Source organism: Chiloscyllium plagiosum, unplaced genomic scaffold, assembly GCF_037043375.1.
Source record: "Chiloscyllium plagiosum isolate Xiang-an unplaced genomic scaffold, Cpla_swu_hap1 HiC_scaffold_49, whole genome shotgun sequence".
NCBI lineage: Eukaryota > Metazoa > Chordata > Chondrichthyes > Orectolobiformes > Hemiscylliidae > Chiloscyllium > Chiloscyllium plagiosum.
Window position 1 is genome coordinate 11,204,397 of NW_028270187.1, and position 8,129 is coordinate 11,212,525.

The 8,129-nt window shown below is 41.5% G+C and overlaps 1 long non-coding RNA gene across 1 annotated transcript in view; it reads right to left on the minus strand.

The window, feature by feature from the left end:
- Positions 1–8,129, minus strand: part of LOC148135538 (uncharacterized) — a 334,519-nt gene that overhangs the window by 85,933 nt on the left and 240,457 nt on the right. The window lies entirely within an intron of this gene.

Consider the following 8,129-nt stretch of genomic DNA (forward strand, 5'->3'; position numbering starts at 1 on the left):
CAATAAGAAATAATGTCCTTACAGACACTGTTACAATTGTATTTTATGTTTTTTTTTCCTCTGCTCTCGCAGCCAGTGACAGTAGAGTATCTAATAACAAGGAGATCAGGATTGACCGATGCCAGATTGAAAGTCCAGGGCTCTCCACATTAAAAGGAAAATAAATCAATCTGACAGTGAGTGTAATTGTCAATCAACAGTAGCCATACCACGCTGTGACACATCTAGATAGGATACATCCAGAAAAATTTGCAAGTGACTTTATGGACATGCTGGATTTACTTAGCCTCCTGAGGAAACCTGCATGGTGAATGTGCTTGGGTAATTGTCAATACAAGCCTGTCAGTTTCTGCTATGTGAATGTGAGAATTTAGTTTTTAACAGTCCCTGTCAATTTTTGCTTTGTGAATGTTTGGTTAAGAATCCTTCTCTGTCGGGTTCTGTCATGTGAATGTGAGTGTATTCATCACTGTTTGCCTGACAGTTATTCTTTTGTGAACATGTGACTGTGATTCATTCTGTGATAGCAGTTTTTAGGGTGTTGTAATTGGGCCTTAATCTCTTCTGCATTTTGTGCTTTATGACAGAGTCACAGAATTGGTACAGCCATTCAGCCCATTGTGTCCCGACTGGGACATTCTGTTCTTCACCTGTTCTCCATACTAGTTTCCATTAACTGTTGGAATTCTGAACTTTATCCACTCACTGCCAGTATCCTTATGTAAATGCTAATTTGAGATTATTTCTACAGTTATGTGTCTTTGAATAACTATGGAGCCAGTTTTGCTTGTATGCAACAGCATTTGGTAGAGTATGTGCATCTCATTCTCTTTCCATGTTCAGTTGTGTTTTCTTTTGGTCGAAGTGTTGGATAAACTCAATCAATATTCACTAACCCTTTCTGATTGAGGGACTAATGTTGGTTAAATGTTTATCTTGGCCTGAATCTGAATTTTTATTGCATTCAGACTCCTTTTTTTAACGTTTTGCGCATGCAGTAGTCTTTTCAGTTGCTGCTGGACACTGTAAGATGTAACATTTAATACTAACTGAAGTGACTGATAATATGGTGAGTCAATTTATAACTGTCTATATTTGGAAATACCTGGGCCAAAATTTCAGGTTTTCTTTCCTTTCGCCATTAACTGGCTGAGTATCTGAGAGTTTTCTGTTGTGCTGCCAATCTGTATCATTTTGAAGAGTGATACCGGTCTATATCACACTGACATTTTCTGTATGTCTCCTTATATTTCCAGTCCTGCATGTCATGATTGGATATACTTTGTGAGATGGGTTTAAAATGGATGTAGGTTTGCTCGCTGAGCTGGAAGGTTCATTTCCAGACGTTTCGTTGCCCTACCAGGTAACATTTTCAGATGGCCTCCAGGTGAAGCACTGCCGGTTTCTCAGCAACAAACCCAAACAAGAAGTCAAAACACGTCCAGAAACCCTAGCCACTCTCCCCTACATCAAAGACATCTCAGAAATAACTGCCAGATTACTCAGACCCCTGCCCATAAACTCACCAACACACTAAAACAGCAGCTAATGAACTTGAAAGACCCTATACACACAATAAGCAAAACTAATGTCATTTACAAAATACCATGCAAGGACTGGGCAAACAGGCAAAAAACTAGGAGACATGAACATCAATCAGCCACAAAACGACATTACCCTCTCTCACTAGTATCCGTACATACAGATAAGGAAGGACACCACTTCGATAGGGAGAAAACATCCATCCTAGGACAAGCCAAAAAGAGACACGCAAGAAAACTCCTAGAAACATGGCATTCCAATCGAAACTCTATCAACAAACACATTGAGTTTGACTCCACCTACCACCTCCCTGTGAAAATGAACAGAAAATGACATCACCGCAGGAAATGACAACACCAGCCCAAAGAAACCCAAACATATAAATAGAAAGCAGGAATCAGGAGCAGTGCTTCTCCTGGAGGCCCACTGAAGATGTTACCTAGTAGGCTGATGAAACACCTGGAAATGTACCTTCCAGCGAGCAAACCTACACCCAGAACCTCAACCTGAGCTTCAAATCTTCTCAAACCTTGCTAATGGGTTTAACATTTCATAAATCAGTATTCCATATTTTGTTCATGCATGGAAATGCTTCTGCATTACTCAGGCCCTCAACCAGAATGTGAGTGTGAATAGGATGTGTTTTCAACAGCACAAAGCTGAGAGTGAGAATGGGATTCATTCACTCTATTATACTAGATATCAATGTGCTCCTTATTCTCGGTTAGTGTGTTTCCCAGTGCTTCAGTGTCATCTAGATTGAAACACGTCACTTTTAGTAACTGCAAGTGTACTTCATTGTCAAACTTCTGCTACTTGACATGAATGAGGTATTATCCATTGCCACTGGAGTCAGCTCCTGTCAGTAAAAGTGAATGTGCTAAATAGATATACAATCTCTGGGACGGTTCATGAAGTTGGATAACATCCACAGCCTATGTTCTTTAATTTTAGTGCCTATAGGGTCCATGGACAGGTGAACATCGAACTCATTGCAGCAGAAAAGCATCTGTGTTTTTCTTTAGAATCAAGGAGAGAAAGTCAATGGACTTTTGATAACCCCTATAGTGCAGAGTCTAACCAGGAACAATGGGCATAGCATCCTGAAAACCAGACCTTGATATCAATTTTTGCATAGTGACATATTTTACCAATGAATTAATAATCAGTATTAACTGAACCCATTTGCAACTAAGTGAACACATCAACTGCATTGCAGTTGACTGATCATAGTGTTCCTTGTACAGGAAAGAGAATTGGCCAATTCTATTTTATTTACCAATTTGGACAGGATCTGGTGCAAGCCTCTTATGTTGCTCTATGGTAAGGAGGGGGAAAGCAAAATGACTTCTATTTCCACCATTCAGTGAAGCATATTTAAATTATCAAATTCAATGTATTGAACTATCAACTCTTGTTTGGAAAAAAGAATGAAGAGCTTGACAAATCTACCAATTTTGGCTTTTGCTTTCATTCTGCACTGTTTCAAATAGGAACAATCCGATTCCACGGACTCCTTGACAAACTATATCCTGATTCCTTCCTTTTCCATATTGCAACGAAGGCAGAGTCAAGAGGAACACAAGGTTCTTTATAGATTTTTGAAAGAAATTTCAAAAGACATACAGAATAATGAAAAAAACTTTCTTGTTGAACAGGAAAAGAAATGAAACCTACAAAATGATGAAGTGGAGAATGTCATTACAATACAGGTGGGGATGACAGCTTCTCTGCTGCCATGATATTTTTTTTAATGCTGGTTGAAAGGGATGAGAGTTGTTAGCTCGGACAACCATTATGATGTTATAAACAGTTTTTGATCAGTGCAGACTTAATAAATTGTAGAGACTTATTCTGTGCTGGAGATCTCTTTGACTTGAGATCTGAGATTAGAAATCAGTTTGATGTAATGTTTTGTGACAGTTGCAGTTTATATCGATTTTCATTGTTGTCAGATGTTGTAATGGGTATTTCAGCATGATGTACAAATTTGCAACTATTGTAAATCAGTCAGTAGCTGTGTGAGAGCTGGAATGTGTGTGTGTGTGTGTGTGTGTGTGTGTGTGTGTGTGTGTGTGTGTGTGTGTGTGTGTGTGTGTGTGTGTGTGTGTGTGTGTGTGTGTGTGTGTGTGTGTGTGTGTGTGTGTGTGTGTGTGTGTGTGTGTGTGTGTGTATATGGTGGGTGTGTGCGTGTGTGCAGTAAGCATTCTCTCTACGTCAGGCTTTGGCCCAAAGGTTCATTTGAAATTTACATTGTTTAATTGTGTTTTTGTACAGGACAAATATTTATCAAAAGAATAATTTTGACCTTCTCAGTTACTGATAATGTCAAGGTTTTCTTCCTTGTGTACTCAATATCTCCTTCATATATCCTCGTAACAATGTAACAGCAGGATCTGTTTATTCACGATGATTGTAACTTTAAAATTGCCTTTACTACATGGAGTTCATACAGTTCCTGAATGTATATTTCTTATGAGAATAAAGTCTATCTCTCTTCTGATGTTGCAAATGATAATTGGCTATGCATAATGGAATTTCTTGAAACTGAGCTGTTGTGCATTGACCAGAGGGAGAAATTTAAAAAAAAATCATCAGTTATGTTTGACTCTTCTACTTCTAGAAATTGAGCTCAATGTGTGTTTGACACAATCCATTCTATAATTAGGGAAATGATGTTCTCCACTCACAGCAGTAGCATACCTGGCTACGGACTTGGCTTTGTACAGACAAAATATTACATTTTCTTGGTTCATCAAACATTTGCCTTGAGGACGACGAGAGATATCTTGTCTATAATTACCAGGGTTGTTTCTACTCTCCTTCTTGAATGAGGGAACAACATTTGCTATCTCCAGTCTACCCCTACCATTCCTGTAGACAATGATGTCATAAAGATCAAAGCCAAACTTTCTGCAGTCTCCTTCATGGCTTCCCAGAGAATCCTGGGATGAATCCCACCTGGCCCAGGGGATTTATCTATTTTCACACTTTCCAGAATATCTAACACCTCCTTGTAAACCTGAATCCCAACTAGTCTCGTAGCTGTTTCTCAGTATTCTCCTTGACAACATTGTCTTTTCCCAGTGTGAATACTGATGAAAAATATTCATTTAGTACTTCTTCTATCTCCTGTGACTCCATGCACAACTTCCCACTACTGTCCTTGATTAACACTAAACTTAGTCAAGTTATTATTTTATCCCTTATATACCAATAGAAGGCTTTAGCGTTTTCCCTGATCCTATCCACCAATTTCTCTTGCCTCCTCCTCACTCGTCTTAGCTCACTTTAGGTCTTTCCTGGCTACCTTGTAACGTTCAATCGCCCTAACTGAACCTTCACATCCCATCATAACATAAGCATTCTTCTTCCTCTTGACAAGCGATTTAACTTCTTCAGTAAACCATGGCTCCTGTGCTCGACAACTTCCTGCCTGCCTGACAGTTACATACTTCTCACGAACACAGTGTAGCTGTTATAGAGTCATAGAGATGTAGAGCATGGAAATAGACCCGTCAGTGCAACTCGTCCATGCCGACCAGATATTCCAACACAATTTAGTCCTACCTGCCAGCACCCGGCCCTTATCCCTGCAAACCCTTCCTATTCATTTACCCAGTCAGATGCCCTTTAAGTATCGCAAATGTACTAGCCCCCACCACTTCATCTGGCAGCTCATTCCATACCGATGCCACCCTCTGAGTGGAAAAAGTTGCCACTTAGATCTCTCATATATCTTTCCCCTGTCACCCAAAACTTATGCCCTCTCGTTCTGGACTCGCCCACCCCAGGGAAAAGACTTTGATTATAATTCCATGTCCCTCATAATTTTACAAACCTCTATAAGGTCACCCCTCAGCCTTTGACGCTCCAGGGAAAACAGCCCCAGCCTATTCAGCCTCTCCATCTAGTCCAAATCCTCCAACCCTGCCAGCATCCTTGTACAGGTTTGCTGAACTCTTTCCAAGTTCACAACATCGTTCCAAGAGGAAGGAGAACAAAACTGTATGCAATATTCCAAAAGTGGTCGAACCAATGTCCTGTACAGCTGCAATATGACCTCCCAACTCCTGTATTCAATACTCTGACCAATCAATGAAAGCATACCAAACACCTTCTTCAGTATCCTATCCACCTGCGACTCCACTTTCAAGGAGCAATGAACCTGCAATCCAATGTCTCTTTGTTCAGCAACTCTCCCTCGGACCTTACCATTAAGCATACAAGTCCTGCTAAGTCCTCTCAAAATGCAGTACCTCGCATTTATCTAAATTCAACTCCATCTGCCACTTCTCCCATTCGGCCCTTGAAGACACTCCACATTTCTATTGTGCCCATCGCCTGCAGTTTCCTTCCCCATCCTATTCATCCTTAGTCTTGTGTAACCGTATCATGATTGCTTTGTCCCCAACTGTAGCTTTTGCCCTCTGGTGTATACCTATCCCTTTCCAGTAATAAAGTAAACATAATTGATTTGTGATCACTATCACCAAAGTGGTCACCTACCTCCAAATCTAACACTTGGACAGGATCATTACCGAGTACCAAATCCAGTGTGGCCTCACCCCTTGTTGACCTGTCTACATACTGTGGCAGAAAACCCTCCTGCACACAATGGACAAAAACTGACCCATCTAAAGTACTTGAACTATAGTATTCCCAGTCAATATTTGGGAAGTTGAAGTCTCCCATAACAACTACCCTGTCACTCTCATTCCTGTCGAGAATCATCTTTGCTATCCTTTTCCTCTAAATCTCTGGAACTATTCAGGGCCTATAGAAAACTGTCTCCTTTCCTATTTCTAATCTCAGCCTATACTACCTCAGTTGATGAGTCCTCAACCTTTCTGCAGCCGTAATACTGCACCTCTTTATTACCATTGTCTCTGTTCTTCCCGAAACATCTAAATGGTGGAACCTGCAACAACCATTTGTGTCTCTGCTCCACCCAGGTCTCTGAAATGGCCAGAACATCAAAATCCCAGGTACCAACCTATGCTGCAAGTTCACCTACCTTATTCCGGATGCTCATGGTTTTGAATTAGACACACTTCAAACCAACTACTTCCTGACTGGAATGCTCTTCTGACCCGGAAACCTTAGTTTGGACCCACCTAATCGCAACCTCATCTATATGCGAACTACAACCAAGGATCCTGAAAACACGATCAGAGACATCATGAACCTGGCACCTGGGAAGCAACACACCAACCATAAGTCTCTCTCATTTCCACAAAACTCCTATCTGTCCCCTTAACTATGGAGTCCCCAATGACTAATGCTCTGCTTCTCTTCCCCCTTCCTTTCTGAGCAACACGGACATACTCTATGCCAGAGACCTGTGCCCCATTGCTTATCCCCGGTAAGTCGTTTCTTACACCGCGCCCCCCCCCCCCCGCCCCCCCAACCCCAACAGTATGTCAGTTCTAAAGGGACATCCCTTCACACTGAAACTGTGCTTTTGAGTCCTCATCTCTCCTACTCATAGAAACATCTTCTCCATGTCCACTCTATCCATGCCTCTCAATATTCTCTAACTTTCAATCAGTTTCTCCCTCACCCTTCTAATTAAGAACCAGAATCCTCAATGTTGTCTCATATCACACGTTCTTCATCCCTGGGATCTTTCTTGTAAACGCCCTCTGGACCCCTTCCAAGTTCAGCATATCCTTTCTTAGATAGGGGACCCAAAACAGCTCACAATGTTCCAAATATGGTCTGACCAGAGCCTTATATTTGGAATGAGCTGCCAGAGGAAGTGGTGGAAGTGGGTACAATAACAGCCTCTAAAAGAGATTTGGAAAGATACGTGGATAGGAAAGGTTTCAACTGATTTGGGCCAAACGTAAACAAATGGGGCTAGTTTCGTGAGTGAAGCTTGGTCAGCATGGACGCGCTGGGCCGACAGGCCTATTTCCATGCTGTGTGACCCTCTGACTGGGAAAATGGTATTAAAGAGCAGAGTTGGCTGCTTTTGACTGACATGGATTCAGTCGGCTGAAGGTCCCGTTTCTGCGCTGTAGATCTCTGACTCTACAATTCCTTGTTAAACAATTCATCAGAGAAAGGTAGAAGCTGAGACAATACAAGATGAAGGAGGCTGAAGTTAATACCAAAGATGTTCATACTAGGGTGGGGTTGGCCACAATGGTGGTAACCCCCAGGATATTGATAGTGAGGTGGGAGAGGGAACAGTGACAGTAACCCTGAGGATGTTGATAGTGCAGCGGGGTGGGGACAGTGACGATAACCCCCAGTATGTTGATAGTAGGCTGGGATGTAGACAGTAACGCCCAAGGATGTTGATAGTGCAGCGGGGTGGGGACAGTGATGGTAACACCATTGAACATCCAGAGGCAATGGTTGGATGATATACCATTTCGCCATCCATAGTTTACACAAATCTTTCAAAGTGTAGATTGTACAACACAGGGAGACTTTGCAATGATGTGAAATCTCGCTTGTTTTATGTCTCCTTTCCATCAATTATCATCGTTTCATCGATGATAACATCCATGAAAAACAGAGACAATTTCAACATCCAATCTTTTATTTCCTCTTTGTCTTATTTTGTTCCAGTTCCT